A 16685-nucleotide genomic window follows, 5' to 3' on the forward strand; every position below is an offset into this window, starting at 1 on the left:
GGAGATGTTTTTAAATTAGGCGATTACGGGGTCGCAGCTAAGCTCCCGAGTGGGAGGATTGCTCTCCACTCAGAAATATTTTTTAACTTAGGCGATTACGGGGTTGCAGCTAAGCCCCCGAGTGGGAGGATTGATCTTCGCTCGGAAATGTTTTTTAACTTAGGCGATTACGGGGTCGCAGCTAAGCCCCCGAGTGGGAGGATTGCTCTCCACTCGAAATATTTTTAACTTAGGCGAATCAGATTCGCGCCTAAGTCACCCACTGGGGGATTTTAGACACAGATGCTCATAGGAGACTAATCATTATGATATTGAAAAAATCTTGTCTTCGGAAAGCAAACTAAAACACTTTTATTGCAACTCGCCGGGTCGAGTAATCTAGGTGTAGAAGTGACGAAGCAGCTCTGCATTCCATTGTGAAGCACCTTGGTGATGATGAAGGGGCCTTCCCAGGCCGGGGCCAGTTTATGAGGCCGCTTTTGATCCACTCGAAGAACGAGGTCTCCCTCTTGGAATGCCCGTCCTCTGACATTCCGGGCATTGAGTCGACGCATGTCTTGCTGATAAATGGTCGACCGGATCAAAGCCATCTCGCGCTCCTCCTCTAGAAGATCAACGGCGTCTTCTCGTGCTTGTTCCGCTTCAGCTTCTGTGAATAGTTCCACTCTGGTGGCATTTTGCAGCAAATCACTCGGGAGCACGGCCTCTGCACCATACACCAAGAAGAAAGGAGTCCGGCCAGTCGACCGATTTGGTGTTGTCCTCAAACCCCATAAGACGGAAGGCAACTCGGTTACCCAGGCGGCAGCATGCTTGAGATCACGCATCAGGTGGGGTTTTAATCCTTGGAAGATCAAACCATTCGCCCTCTCTGCCTGTCCATTCGACTGAGGGTGTGCGACAGATGCATAGTTGACCCGAGTGCCTTGGGTTGCGCAGAACGCCTCGAACTTGTCAGAATCAAAGTTGGAGCCATTATCCGTGATAATGTTGTGAGGGACTCCATATCTGAATATCAACTCTCTGACAAAACTGACAGCAGAGCTAGCGCTGAGGTTCTTGATGGGTTTAGCTTCAATCCACTTGGTGAACTTGTCAACTTCTACGAGCACATGGGTGAAGCCACTCGCGCCAGTCTTGAAGGGGCCGACCATATCCAACCCCCAGACTGTGAATGGCCAGACAAGAGGGATAGTCTTCAAGGCGGATGATGGCTTGTGGGACATGTTGGTATAGAACTGGCAGCCTGCACACTTGTCGACTATATTCTTTGCCATCTCGTTTTCCCAAGGCCAATAGAACCCCGCTCGGTATGCTTTGGCCATGATGGTCTGAGAGGACGCATGGTGACCACAGGTCCCCGAGTGGATCACATTTAAGATCATTCGACCTTCTTCAGGGGCGATGCAACGCTGGGCTACTCCCGTGACACTTTTTCTGTACAGCTGATCTTTTATCACTGTAAGGCTTTGGATCGGCGGACTATCTTACGGGCTTCGTCTTTGTCTTCTAGGAGTTATTTTCTAAGAATGTACGTAGTGTACGGCACAGTCCAGTCGGGCGTGATCACCAGAACTTCCATGATCAGGTCGACCACGGTTGGAATCTCGATCTCAGTCAGGTTGGTTGAACTTATCGGTTGTGGGGGATCTTCTTTGAAGGGATCCTCCTGTATGGACGGGGTATGGAGATGATCCAAGAACACACACTGGGGATAGGCTTCCGAGTGGAACCTATCTTGGCCAGATCATCCACCGCTTGATTCTTGAGTCGGGGTATGAGGTGGAGCTCTAACCCCTCAAACTTCTTCTCCAACTTTCTCAGTGCATTGCAGTAACCAGTCATTGCAGGGCTCCTGACATTCCATTCTTTCATCACTTGATTGACCACTAAATCTGAGTCACCGTAGACCATCAGGCGCCAGACGTCGAGTGAGATGGCCATACGCAACCCATATAAAAGTGCTTTGCATTCAGCTTCATTGTTGGAAGAATGAAAGTGAATCTGAAGGACATAATTGAGCTTGTCTCCTCGTGGGGATACTAAAACCACTCCTGCGCCAGAGCCATTCAACATTTTGGACCCATCAAAGAACATGGTCGGCTGTTGTTGTTCTGTCCACTCCGCGAATTAGTCTGCAATTGCTTGAGACTTGATGGCCTTCTTTGCCTCAAGCTTGATATCCAATGGAAGGAGTTCAATCGCCCACTTCGCCACTCGACCAGTTGCATCTTTGTCATTCAGAATCTCTGGCAATGGAGCGTCGCTGATGACTGAAACTGAGTGATCAGAGAAGTAGTGTGCAACCTTTTTCATGGTTAAGTAGATCCCGTAAACAAGCTTCTGATAGTGAGGGTATCTCTGCTTGGATGGGGTCAAAACTTCTGAAATGTAATAGACTAGGCGTTGAACTTTGAAGGCTTTGCCTTCCTCTTCCCGCTCGACCATGAGCATTGTGCTGACAACTTGTCCCGTGGCTGCGATGTAAAGCAAAAGGGGCTCCTTGCTGACTGGAGCAGCAAGCACCGGCTGGGTGGAAAGCAGGGCTTTGAGCTCTTCAAATGCTGCTTTGGCTTCATCATTCCACTCGAACTTGTCAGATTTCTTCATCAGTCGGTAAAGAAGTAATGCCTTTTCACCGAGTCGTGAGATGAATCGACTTAATGCGGCCAAGTGACCAGTCAGCTTCTGAACATCATGCACTTGCACTGGGCGTTTCATTCGGAGGATTGTGCCAATCTTCTCTGGATTTGCATCAATTCCTCGTTCGGAAACGAGAAAGCCGAGTAACTTTACGTCTGGGACTCCGAATGTGCATTTTGATGGATTGAGCTTAATATCGTACCTTCTCAGGTTGGCAAAGGTTTCAGCAAGGTCAGTCAGCAGGTCGGAACCTTTGCGTGACTTAACCACGATGTCATCCATGTACGCTTCCACGTTTCGACTGATCTAAGTGAGCAGGCACTTCTGTATCATGCGCATGAACGTGGCACCAGCATTCTTGAGGCCAAAGGGCATGGTGACATAACAAAAGCACCCGAACGGGATGATGAAGGCAGTCTTGATCTCATCGGGCCCAAACAGTCAGATCTGATGGTACCCGGAATAGGCGTCCAGGAAGGATAGTCGCTCGCACCCCGAAGTCGAGTCAACTATCTGGTCGATGCAAGGCAGCGGAAAATGATCCTTCGGGCAGGCCCGATTGATGTGCTTGAAGTCAATGCACATTCGTAGTGATTTGTCTTTCTTAGGAATCATAACAACATTGGCGAGCCACTCGGAGTGGTAGATCTCGCAAATGAACTCTGCGACCAGGAGTCGAGCCACTTCTACGCCAATGGCCTTCCTCTTCTCCGTGGCGGACCGACGGAGATGCTCTTTGACTGGTTTTGCTTTTGAGTGGACGCGCAAACGATGCACAGCCAGTTCCCTGGGAACACCTGGCATGTCAGACGGCTTCCATGCGAAGATGTCCCAGTTCTCACAGAGGAACTGGGTGAGCGCGACTTCCTATTTGCTGTCGAGCGTCATGGAGATATGAGTCAGAGCGGCATTGGGATCGGTTGGGTGGATGTGAATCGGTTTGGTTTCCCTGGCCGACTGGAATGCGGACACCGAGGCAGGCCTCTTGGCACACAGCAAATCTCTCGGATCTGTCGTTCTCTTGTGCTCTTGGAACTCCACCGCTGCCATCTGCTCATCTGCTATTTTTGCACCATCTTGGAGGCAGTCCTCCGCTTTTTTCCGGTTACCACAAACGGTAATCATGCCTTTGGGGCCAGGCATCTTAATTTTGAGGTACACGTAACACGGTCGAGCCATGAAGCTGGCATAGGCGGGTCCGCCCAGAATGGCATGATACGCGCTTTCAAAATCCACCACTTCAAACGTCAACTTCTCTTTGCGGTAATTCTTCTCATCGCCAAAAAAAACATCGAGAGTTATCTGGCCGAGTGACTCGGCTTTCTTCCCAGTGATGACTCTGTGGAACCTCATGTTACTCTCGCTCAGTTTATACATCAGAATGCCCATTCCTTTCAGAGCCTCGGGCGTACAGAATATTGAGGCCACTGCCACCATCCATCAGAACTTTGGTCAATCGGGTGCCTCCAACAACTGGGTCGACCACCAGCGCCTGCCGAGCAGGAGTAGCCACTCGCGGCGGGTGATCCGACTGATCAAATGTGATAGGAGTCTTTGACCATTTCAGATACCTGGGTGTCGCCGGAGCGACCATGTTCACTTCCCGGTTAATGATTTCCAGTCGACTTTTGCTCTCGACATCAGCAAAAATCACCAGGGTGGTGTTAACTTGGGGGTATCCACCCTCCTCTTCCTCTTTGTCTTCCTCCTGTTTAGAATCCTTGTCCTTTTCACTGGGCTGACCCTTCTTCTGGAAGCTCTAAATCAGGGGTCGACATTGTCGAGTGGTATGCTTGGGGAGGATCAGATTTCCCTCTTCATCTTTCTTGGTGTGAATATGACACGGCAAATTCATCACATTGTTCCCATCTTGATCTTTCACTTTCTTGGGATTCCAGGGCCCCTTAGGCTTCCCCTTGAACTTCCCTTGGTTTAACACTGCTGCCTCGGCAGGCCTTGCTGCCTCAGCCTTTCGCTTCTGCTTTCGACTAGAATTCCCTCCTCCGGTGTCCTGGGCAACTGTTTTATGCTTGCCGCTCCGGAGTCGGTCCTCCTCTTCACCGTTAGCATATTTGGTGGCAATCTCCATCATCCGAGTCAGAGTCATATCGCCTATCCGACCGAACTTCAGACTAAGCTCTCTGTAGCGAACGCCTTCCTTGAAGGCACAGACTGCTTGGTGATCTGACACATTCTCCACCGTGTGGTGCAGAGTGATCCATCTCTGGATATAGTCCCTCAAGGTTTCATTCGGCTTCTGCACACAATGTTGCAACTCCGGTAGACCGGCTGGTCTCTTGCAGGTGCCTTCGAATGTTCTGGTGAACACTCGGGCCAACTCATCCCAACTCAAAATACTCCCAGGGGCCAACTGATTGAGCCAAGCTCTGGCAAAACCTTCAAGCATCAGAGGGAGGTGCTTCATGGCCACCTCACCACTGCCGCCGCCGATGTGCACAGCCACTCGGTAATCTTCAAGCCAAGTGTCAGGCTTCGACTCTCCCTTGAACTTGCTGACACCAGCTGCCAACCTGAAGTTGCGGGGGATCTCCGCGGCCCTGATGGCCCTTCCAAAGCACTCGGGGCCAGATACATGGACCCTGCTGCCGCTGGGTCTTTCTCTGTTCAGCCCCTCTCTGTACGCTCTGTTCCGGTCGACCAAGCCTTGAACAAGGACTGACCTTGCGTTGAACCCAGGCTCCTTTGGGTCGACTGGAACCCTGCGCTCATTACCGAATGGGTGCCTGTCGTCATACCGCCGGGGCGCGTATGACCCGCCCCTCGGGAGGGGAGAAGGCACTCAACGATAGTTGTCACGGGCGAACTCACGGTCATCATTTCCGTGAGCTCTTCCCAAATGTCATTCCTGATGATGCTCACGATCTCTTTGCCTCAGCGGTGATCTAGGACTGTGTGCCAACTGAACGGTTTCTGTCCTTACCGACCAGTTGTGAATTTTGTTCCGCAAATGGGACACCGCGGAGTTCTGATCTCCTACTGCTCGGAGCGGTACTCTGATCTGTTCCAGACCTGTCCCAGCCTATGAGCGGGACGGTTGGATGGACTCCGCAATACGCGCAGCCGCCGTGGGATTCTGGATCGGTGTGCAGAATACGTAAGTTTCCGGTGGAAACAGCTATCGCGTGTGCCGACTGGATCCGGGAATCAGTCGACGGGCGCGTTCGTTGATAGAATGTCGGAGGTTGTCCATGTTGGGGAACGTAGCAGGAATTCAAAATTTTCCTACGAGTCACCAAGATCTATCTATGGAGAGACTAGCAATGAGGGAAGGAGAGTGCATCTACATACACTTGTAGATCGCTAAGCGGAAGCGTTCAAGAGAATGGGGTTGAAGGAGTCATACTCATCGTGATCCAAATCACCGGAGATCCTAGTGCCGAACGGACAGCACCTCCGCGTTCAACACACGTATAGCCCGGTGACGTCTCCCATGCCTTGATCCAGCAAGGAGAGAGGGAGAGGTTGGGGAAGACTCCGTCCAGCAGTAGCACAACGGCGTGGTGGTGATGGAGGAGCGTGGCAGTCCTGCAAGGCTTCGCCAAGCACCGCGGGAGAGGAGGAGAAAGAGAGGTAGGGCTGCGCCAACAGGAGAAGAACTTCGTGTGTTGGGATGCCCCTTTGCCTCCACTATATATAGGGGGAGAGGGGGGTTGCGCCCCCACCTAGGGTTCCACCCCTAGGGGAAGCGGCCAGCCCTAGATCCCATCTAGGGGGGCGGCCAAGGGGGGAGAGGGGAAACTTGCCCCCCAAGTCAGGTGGATGCGCCCCCTCCCCAAACCCTAGGCGCCTTGGGCCCTTGTGGGGGCGCACCAGCCCACCTGGGGCTAGTCCCCTCCCATACTTGGCCCATGCAGCCCTCCGGGGATGGTGGCCCCACTTGGTGGACCCCCGGGACCCTCCCGGTGGTCCCGGTACGTTACCGATAAAACCCGAAACTTTTTCGGTGACCAAAACAGGACTTCCCATATATAAATCTTTACCTCCGGACCATTCCGGAACTCCTCATGACGTCCGGGATCTCATCCGGGACTCCGAAAAACATTCGGTAACCACATACAAACTTCCTTTATAACCCTAGCGTCATCAAACCTTAAGTGTGTAGACCCTACGGGTTCGGGAACCATGCAGACATGATCGAGACGTTCTCCGGTCAATAACCAACAGCGGGATCTGGATACCCATGTTGGCTCCCACATGTTCCATGATGATCTCATCGGATGAACCATGATGTCGAGGATTCGATCAATCCCGTATACAATTCCCTTTGTCTAGCGGTATTGTACTTGCCCGAGATTTGATCGTCGGTATGCCGATACCTTGTTCAATCTCGTTACTGGCAAGTCTCTTTACTCGTTCCGTAACACATCATCCCATGATCAACCCCTTGGTCACATTGTGCACATTATGATGATGTCCTATCGAGTGGGCGCAGAGATACCTCTCCATTATACGGAGTGACAAATCCCAGTCTTGATTCGTGCCAACCCAACAGACACTTTCGGAGATACCCATAGTACACCTTTATAGCCACCCAGTTACATTATGACGTTTGGTAAACCCAAAGCATTCCTACGGTATCCGGGAGTTGCACAATCTCATGGTCTAAGGAAATGATACTTGACATTATAAAAGCTTTAGCATACGAACTACACGATCTTTGTGCTAGGCTTAGGATTGGGTCTTGTCCATCACATCATTCTCCTAATGATGTGATCCCGTTATCAACGACATCCAATGTCCATGGTCAGGAAACTGTAACCATCTATTGATCAACGAGCTAGTCAATAGAGGCTTACTAGGGACATGGTGTTGTCCATGTATCCACACATGTATCTGAGTTTCCTATCAATACAATTGTAGCATGGATAATAAACGATTATCATGAACAAGGAAATATAATAATAACTAATTTATTATTGCCTCTAGGGCATATTTCCAACAGTCTCCCACTTGCACTAGAGGCAATAATCTAGTTCACATCGCTATGTGATTAAACACTGATAGGTCACATCGCCATGTGACCAACATCCAAAGAGTTTACTAGTGTCACTAAAATAGTTCACATCACCATGTGATTAAGACTCAATGAGTTCTGGGTTTTGATCATGTTTTGCTTGTGAGAGAGGTTTTAGTCAACGGGTCTGCAACATTCAGATTTGTATGTATTTCGCAAATCTCTAGGTCATATTGTAAATGCTGCTCCCACGCTCCACTTGGAGCTGTTCCAAATGGTCGCTCCACTATACGTATCCGGTTTGCTACTCAGAGTCACTCGGATAGGTGTTAAAGCTTGCATCGACATAACCCTTTATGCCGAGCTCTTTATCACCTCCATAATCGAGAAACATGTCCTTATTTTCTCCAAGGACAATTTTGACCGTTGTCCAATGATCCATTCCTGGATCATTCTTGTACCCCTTGACTGACTCATGGCAAGGCACACTTCCGGTGCGGTACACAGCATAGCTTACTATAGAGCCTACATCTGAAGCATAGGGGACGACCTTTGTCCTTTCTCTCTCTTCTGCTGTGGTCGAGCTTTTAACTCTTAACTTCATAACTTACAACTCAGGCAAGAACTCCTTCTTTGACTGATCCATCTTGAACACCTTCAAGATCATGTCAAGGTATGTGCTCATTTGAAAGTACCATTTAGCGTTTTTGATCTATCCTCATAGATCTTGATGCTCAATGTTCAAGCAGCTTAATCCAGGTTTTCTATTGAAAAACACTTTCCAAATAACCCTATATGCTTTCCATCATTTCTGATCAACAATATGTCAACCACATATACTCATCAGAAATTCTATAGTGCTCCCACTCACTTCTTTGGAAATACAAGTTTCTCATAAACTTTGTATAAACCCAAAATCTTTGATCATCTCATCAAAGCATACATTCCAACTCTGAGATGCTTACTCCAGTCCTTAGAAGGATTGTTGGATCTTTGCATACTTGTTAGCGTCTTTCAGGATTTGTCAAAACCTTCTGGCCGTATCACATACAACCTTTCCTTATGAAAACTGATAAGGAAACTTGTTTTGACATCCATCTGCCAGATTTCATAAATGCAGCTAATGCTAACATGATTCCAACGGACTTAAGCATCGCTACGAGTGAGAAAGCCTCACTGTAGTCAACTCCTTGAACTTGCCGGAAATCATCTTAACGACAAGTCGAGCTTTCTCAATGGTGACACTTACCATCATTGTCCGTCTTCCTTTTAAAATCCATCTGTACTCAACAACCTTACGACCATCAAGTAGTTCTTCCAAAGTCTACACTTTGTATTCATACATGGATCCTCTCTCGGATTTTATGGCCTCTCGCCATTTGTCGGAATCCGGGCCCACCATCGCTTCTCCATAGCTCGTAGGTTCATTGTTGTCTAGCAACATGACCTCCAAGACAGGATTACGTACCACTCTGAAGCAGTACGCATCCTTGTCGACCTAGGAGGTTTGGTAGTGACTTGATCGGAAGTTTCATGATCACTATCATAAGTTTCTACTTCAATTGGTGTAGGTGCCACAGGAACAACTTCATGTGCCCTGCTACACACTAGTTGAAGTGATGATTCAACAACCTCATCAAGTCTCCACCATCCTCCCACTCAATTCTTTCGAGAGAAACTTTTCCTCGAGAAAGGACCCGTTTCTAGAAACAATCCTTTTGCTTCCGGATCTGAAATAGGAGGTATACCCAACTGTTTTGGGTGTCCTATGAAGATGCATTTTATCCGCTTTGGGTTTGAGCTTATCAACCTGAAACTTTTTCACATAAGCGCCGCAGCCCCAAACTTTTAAGAAACGACAACTTAGGTTTCTCCAAACCATAGTTCAAACGGTGTCGTCTCAACGGAATTACGTGGTGCCCTATTAAAGTGAGTGCGGTTGTCTCTAATGCCTAACCCATGAACGATAGTGGTAATTCGATAAGATACATCATGGTACGCACCATATCCAATAGGGTGCAACTATGATGTTCGGACACACCATCACACTATGGTGTTCCAGGCGGTATTAATTGTGAAACAATTTCCACAATGTCTTAATTGTGTACCAATCTCGCAACTCAGATATTCGTCTCTATGATCATATCATAGACATTTTTATCCTCTTGTCACGAAGATCTCCAACTTCACTCTGAAATTACTTGAACCATTCAATAATTCAGACTTGTGTTTCATCAAGTAAATATACTCAGTATCTACTCAAATCATCCGTGAAGTAAGAACATAACGATATCCACTGCGTGCCTCAGCACTCATTGGACTGCACACATCAAAATGTATTACTTCCAACAAGTTGCTTTCTTGTTCCATTTTACTGAAAAACGAGGCTTTCAGTCATCTTGCCCATGTGGTATGATTTGCATGTCTCAAGTGATTCAAAATCAAGTGAGTCCAAACGGTCCATTTGCATGGAGTTTCTTCATGCATATCCTCAATAGACATGGTTCCCATGTCTCAAACTTTTCGAAAACGAGTGAGTCCAAAGATCCATCAACATGGAGCTTCTTCATGCGTTTTATACCAATATGACTTACATGGCAGTGCCACAAGTAAGTGGTACTATCATTACTATCTTATATCTTTTGGTATGAAAATGTGTATTACTACGATCGAGATTCAATAAACCATTCTTTTAGGTGCAAGACCATTGAAGGTATTATTCAAATAAATAGAGTAACCATTATTCTCCTTAAATGAATAACCGTATTGCGATAGACATAATCCAATCATGTATATGCTCAATGCAAACACCAAATGACAATTATTTAGGTTTAATACTAATCTTGATGGTAGAGGGAGCGTGCGATGTTTGATCACATCAACCTTGGATACACTTCCAACACATATCGCCAGCTCACCTTTAGCTAGTCTCCGTTTATTCTGTAGCTTTTATTTTGAGTTAGTAACACTTAGCAACCGAACCGGTATCTAAACCCTGGTGCTACTAGGAGTACTAGTAAAGTACACATTAACATAATGTATATCCAATATACTTCTATCGACCTTGCCAACCTTCTTATCTACCAAGTATCTAGGGTAATTCTGCTCCAGTGGTTGTTCCCCTTATTACAGAAGCACTTAGTCTCGGGTTTGGGTTCAACCTTGGGTTTCTTCACTGGAGCAGCAACTGATTTGCCGTATCATGAAGTGCCCCTTCTTGCCCTTGCCCTTCTTGAAACTAGTGGTTTCACTAACCATCGACAATTGATGTTCCTTCTTGATTTCTACATTCGCGGTGTCGAACATTGTGAATAGCTCAAGGATCATCATATCTATCCCTGTTATGTTATAGTTCATCACGAAGCTCTAGTAGCTTGGTGGCAATGTCTTTGGAGAAACATCACTATCTCATCTGGAAGATAAACTTCCACGCGATTCAAGTGATTGTTGTACCCAGACAATCTGAGTATAAGCTCAATGATTGAGATCTTCTCCCTTAGTTTATAGGCTAGAAAAACTCGTCGGAGGTCTCATACCTCTTGACATGGGCACGAGCCTGAAATCCCAATTTCAGCTCTTGGAACATCTCATATGTACTGCGACATTTCAAAATGTCTTTTGGTGCCTCAATTCTAAACCATTTAACATTACCGAACTATCATGTAGTCATCAAAACGTGTATGTAAGATGTTCGCAACATCCACAGACCACGTTTGAGGTCCAGCACACTGAGCGGTGCATTAAGAACATAAGCCTTCTACTGTTTGCATAATTGCTACTGTCAAATTTCAACTATATTTTCTCTAGGAACATATCTAAAACAGTAGAACAAAACGCGAGCTATGACATAATTTGTAAAGGGGTTTTTGACTTTGTTCATGATAATTAAGTTCATCTAATGAACTCCCACTCAGATAGACATCCCTGTGGTCATCTAAGTGATTACATGATCCAAGTCAACTAGGCCGTGTCCGATCATCACGTGAGACAGACTAGTCATCATCGGTGAACATCTTCATGTTGATCGTATCTACTATACGACTCATGCTCGACCTTTCGGTCTCTTGTGTTCCGAGGCCATGTCTGTACATGCTAGGCTTGTCAAGTTAACCTAAGTGTTTCGCGTGTGTAAATCTGGCTTACAGCCGTTGTATGTGAACGTTAGAATCTATCACACCCGATCATCACGTGGTACTTCGAAACGACGAACTTTTGCAATGGTGCACAGTTAGGGGGAACACTTTCTTGAAATTTTTAATGAGGGATCATCTTATTTACTACCGTCGTTCTAAGCAAATAAGATGCATAAACATGATAAACATCACATGCAATCAAAAGTGACATGATATGGCCAATATCATTTTGCTCCTTTTGATCTCCATCTTCGGGGCTCCATGATCATCATCGTCACCGGCATGACACCATGATCTCCATCATCATGATCTCCATCATCGTGTCTTCATGAAGTTGTCTCGCCAACTATTACTTCTACTACTATGGCTACCGGTTAGCAATAAAGTAAAGTAATTACGTGGCGTTGTTCAATGACACGCAGGTCATACAATAAATAAAGACAACTCCTATGGCTCCTGCCGGTTGTCATACTCATCGACATGCAAGTCGTGATTCCTATTACAAGAACATGATCAATCTCATACATCACATATCATTCATCACATTCTTTTGGCCATATCACATCACAATGCATACCCTGCAAAAACAAGTTAGACGTCCTCTAATTGTTGTTTGCATGTTTTACGTGGCTGCTATGGGTTTCTAGCAAGAACGTTTCTTACCTACGCAAAAACCACAACGTGATATGCCAATTGCTATTTACCCTTCATAAGGACCCTTTTCATCGAATCTGATCCGACTAAAGTGGGAGAGATTGGCACCCGCTAGCCACCTTATGCAACAAGTGCATGTCAGTCGGTGGAACCTGTCTCACGTAAGAGTACGTGTAAGGTTGGTCCGGGCCGCTTCATCCCACAATGCCGCCGAATCAAGATTTGACTAGTAACGGTAAGCATATTGAACAAAATCAACGCCCACAACTACTTTGTGTTCTACTCGTGCAAAGAATCTACACAATAGACCTAGCTCATGATGCCATTGTTGGGGAACGTAGCAGAAATTCAAAATTTTCCTATGAGTCACCAAGATCTATCTATGGAGAGACTAGCAACGAGGGGAAGGAGAGTGCATCTACATACCCTTGTAGATCGCTAAGCGGAAGCGTTCAAGAGAACGGGGTTGAAGGAGTCGTACTCATCGTGATCCAAATCACCGGAGATCCTAGTGCCGAACGGATGGCACCTCCGCGTTCAACACACGTACAGCCCGGTGACGTCTCCCATACCTTGATCCAGCAAGGAGAGAGGGAGAGGTTGCGGAAGACTCCGTCCAGCAGCAGCACAACGGCGTGGTGGTGATGGAGGAGCGTGGCAATCCTGCAGGGCTTCGCCAAGCACCGCGGGAGAGGAGGAGAAAGAGAGGTAGGGCTGCGCCAACAGGAGAAGAACTTCGTGTCTTGGGTTGCCCCTTTGCCTCCACTATATATAGGGGGAGAGGGGGGCTGCGCCCCCACCTAGGGTTCCACCCCTAGGGGCGGCGGCCAGCCCTAGATCCCATCTAGGGGGGCGGCCAAGGGGGGGAGAGGGGAAACTTGCCCCCCAAGTCAGGTGGATGCGCCCCCTCCCCAAACCCTAGGCGCCTTGGGCCCTTGTGGGGGGCGCACCAGCCCACCTGGGGCTGGTCCCCTCCCATACTTGGCCCATGCAGCCCTCCGGGGATGGTGGCCCCACTTGGTGGGCCCCCGGGACCCTCCCGGTGGTCCCGGTATGTTACCGATAAAACCCGAAACTTTTCCGGTGACCAGAACAGGACTTCCCATATATAAATCTTTACCTCCGGACCATTCCGGAACTCCTCGTGACGTCCGGGATCTCATCCGGGACTCCGAACAACATTCGGTAACCACATACAAACTTCCTTTATAACCCTAGCGTCATCGAACCTTAAGTGTGTAGACCCTACGGGTTCGGGAACCATGCAGACATGACCGAGATGTTCTCCGGTCAATAACCAACAGCGGGATCTGGATACCCATGTTGGCTCCCACATGTTCCACGATGATCTCATCGGATGAACCACAATGTCGAGGATTCGATCATTCCCGTATACAATTCCCTTTGTCTAGTGGTAGTGTACTTGCCCGAGATTCGATCGTCCGTATGTCGATACCTTGTTCAATCTTGTTACTGGCAAGTCTCTTTACTCGTTCCGTAACACATCATCCCGTGATCAACCCCTTGGTCACATTGTGCACATTATGATGATGTCCTACCGAGTGGGCCCAGAATACCTCTCCGTTATACGGAGTGACAAATCCCAGTCTCGATTCATGCCAACCCAACAGACACTTTCGGAGATACCCGTAGTACACCTTTATAGCCACCCAGTTACGTTGTGATGTTTTGTACACCCAAAGCATTCCTACGGTATCCGGGAGTTGCACAATCTCATGGTCTAAGGAAATGATACTTGACATTATAAAAGCTTTAGCATACGAACTACACGATCTTTGTGCTAGGCTTAGGATTGGGTCTTGTCCATCACATCATTCTCCTAATGATGTGATCCCGTTATCAACGACATCCAATGTCCATGGTCAGGAAACCGTAACAATCTATTGATCAACGAGCTAGTCAATAGAGGCTTACTAGGGACATGGTGTTGTCCATGTATCCACACATGTATCTGAGTTTCCTATCAATACAATTATAGCATGGATAATAAACGATTATCATGAACAAGGAAATATAATAATAACTAATTTATTATTGCCTCTAGGGCATATTTCCAACAATCCAAATGGGCGCGTTCGGTCAGTGTGGCCAGACGCACGTCCTCCAAGGCCCGAGCCTTGGCGGTTTCCCTTACGATGGGGGTATGGAGAGCCTCCTCGTTGCGGCGGCGCAGCTCTTCCCTCTGCTACGAACTGAGAGGCTGAGGCTGGTACTCCTCGTGGCCGAGTGACTCGTCACCGACCTGGTTCTCACCGCCGTGACGGACACCGGGCGGAGTGCGATGGGAGTCGACCATGAGAACCTCCGCCGCGGGGTCACAACTCCTGCTCTCGGAGAGTGTGTCTGCAAAGTCAGTTGATGGGTCGACCGGACCACAAGGATATACGTCGAGCTCGATCGCCGCGACCTGAGGGGTGAACGCCTGCCGAGCCAGCGCGTGTTTCACCCACCGCTGGAGCCGTGAGCGGCCCGACAGCTTGCGGCGGCGTCCAACGGAGTGAGAAGTCGACATGGGCGCTGACTGGTACGAAGTCGATGGCTGCCAGAGGAGAACACCTCGGGCACTCGCGCGGAAATGTGACAAACCTCATATCGGTAGCGCCTCGATGTCGAGGGGGGCCTCCTGGAGCCAGGCCGAATCGTCGGTGACGAACGTGAGCGCTCCGAGCCGGAACTCGTGGCCCACGACCAAACCGCCGCCGGAAACCATGTTGATGAAGACTGAAGGAACCGCAACCTCGCCGGAAGTCGCTAAGATGGTTTGCCCCACGGTGGGCGCCAACTGTCGTGGTACTAAGACTGACAGTAAGAATAGGGGGTACGTAGGAGGAGGCAAGGCCCTAGCTATGGCAAGGTTGTACGCAAGTGTCTTACGAGTTCAGGCCCCTCTCGGAGGAGGTAAAAGCCCTACGTCTCGGTGCCCGGAGGCGGTCGACTGGATTTCAGTATATGCGTGTGTGTTACAGGGGGTGCGAACCCTTGTCCCAGAGGAGTGGGTGGCTTATATAGAGTGCGCCAAGACCCCAACTCCCCTCCGTTACAGAGGGTTCAATGTTCATAAAGGAGGAACGTTACTGATAACGCCAGCTTTAAGTACCATTAATGCCTATAAAGACTACAGAGTGAATGTCCGACCTTTGTAGTTCCGTCTGGCTCTTGGTCTTCATAGGTCGAGTGGTTTCTCGAATGGCCGAGTGATCTTCGTAAAGTTGGGGTACCCGAGTGATATGGTTGGTCGAGCGGACTAACACTCGACGTTTTCCTTGGGTACTTCCTGTTATCTCTTGAGCTTCTTTGCTTCTAGGGTAGTGACCTTGGGTAGGGCTCCTGGGTCAGGCCCGTGACCCTACCCTAGGTCTATATCCTCATCACCCACCCCTCAAGTCCGTTCCGTTGCAGCTACTTCCTGGACGAATAAACCTGTTAAGCCCGAGTAGCCGCCTGCTCCCGTGGTGGCAGGGGCTGCCGCCAGCGCCTGTGGCGACAGGTGCCACATGTCGGCTGCCGCACCTGCCGCCACGGTGCAGCTGGTCTTTTTTGTCAATTTATTTTAGAGGGGGTCTTTTCTAGCAATTCGATTCGTGAGGTGGTCTTTTTGGACAAAAAATCTCGAGCTCTAGCGGACCCTTGAGAAATCTCGCACCATGGCCCGCCGCTATGCCATAGAGGAGCAGGTTCCCTTCGACCTTGGATCCTGCTGACTATGTGAACTGGTATTAATTCAGTCTGTAATATATGTACGTACTATGGTTGAATTTCCAAAGTTGGTTCATGTATACGCAAATGGTTTTTCGTGTTGTTCAAGGGTGGCGTATTGGGGTACTCAGGATACAATGAAGTTTTGGAGTTGATTCAAAGGAGATACTTTTGGTCCTTGCTATGTGCTTCCTATGTATCAAAATATAAGACTGTTTTAACCATAGTGTCAAAAAACGTCTTAAGTACATTTTAAAACGAAGAGATTATCACTGTATCTTGTACTAAGTGTACGTCAACTATTTAATTAGTATGGACCGAAGGGAGTAGCTTAAGTAGTTTACTGCGGTTAAACTCCAGTGATAAGCAATGTTCCAAATGTTGCTTCCGTCGCCCTGGTGCCTGCTGAAGCCATGTGGTCCTTCAGTTGGTCTTATCTCCAGCTTGCTAGTCTAGGCACTCTAGGGCATTCTCTAGCGATCCTGTCTTTTAATTTTTATTTTCTGCTTGGTAGTTTGTTAACACATAATGGTTTTTGATAGATGAAATCATATTGTGTGTGT

This window comes from Triticum aestivum, chromosome 1B (assembly GCF_018294505.1).
Source record: "Triticum aestivum cultivar Chinese Spring chromosome 1B, IWGSC CS RefSeq v2.1, whole genome shotgun sequence".
Taxonomy (NCBI): domain Eukaryota; kingdom Viridiplantae; phylum Streptophyta; class Magnoliopsida; order Poales; family Poaceae; genus Triticum; species Triticum aestivum.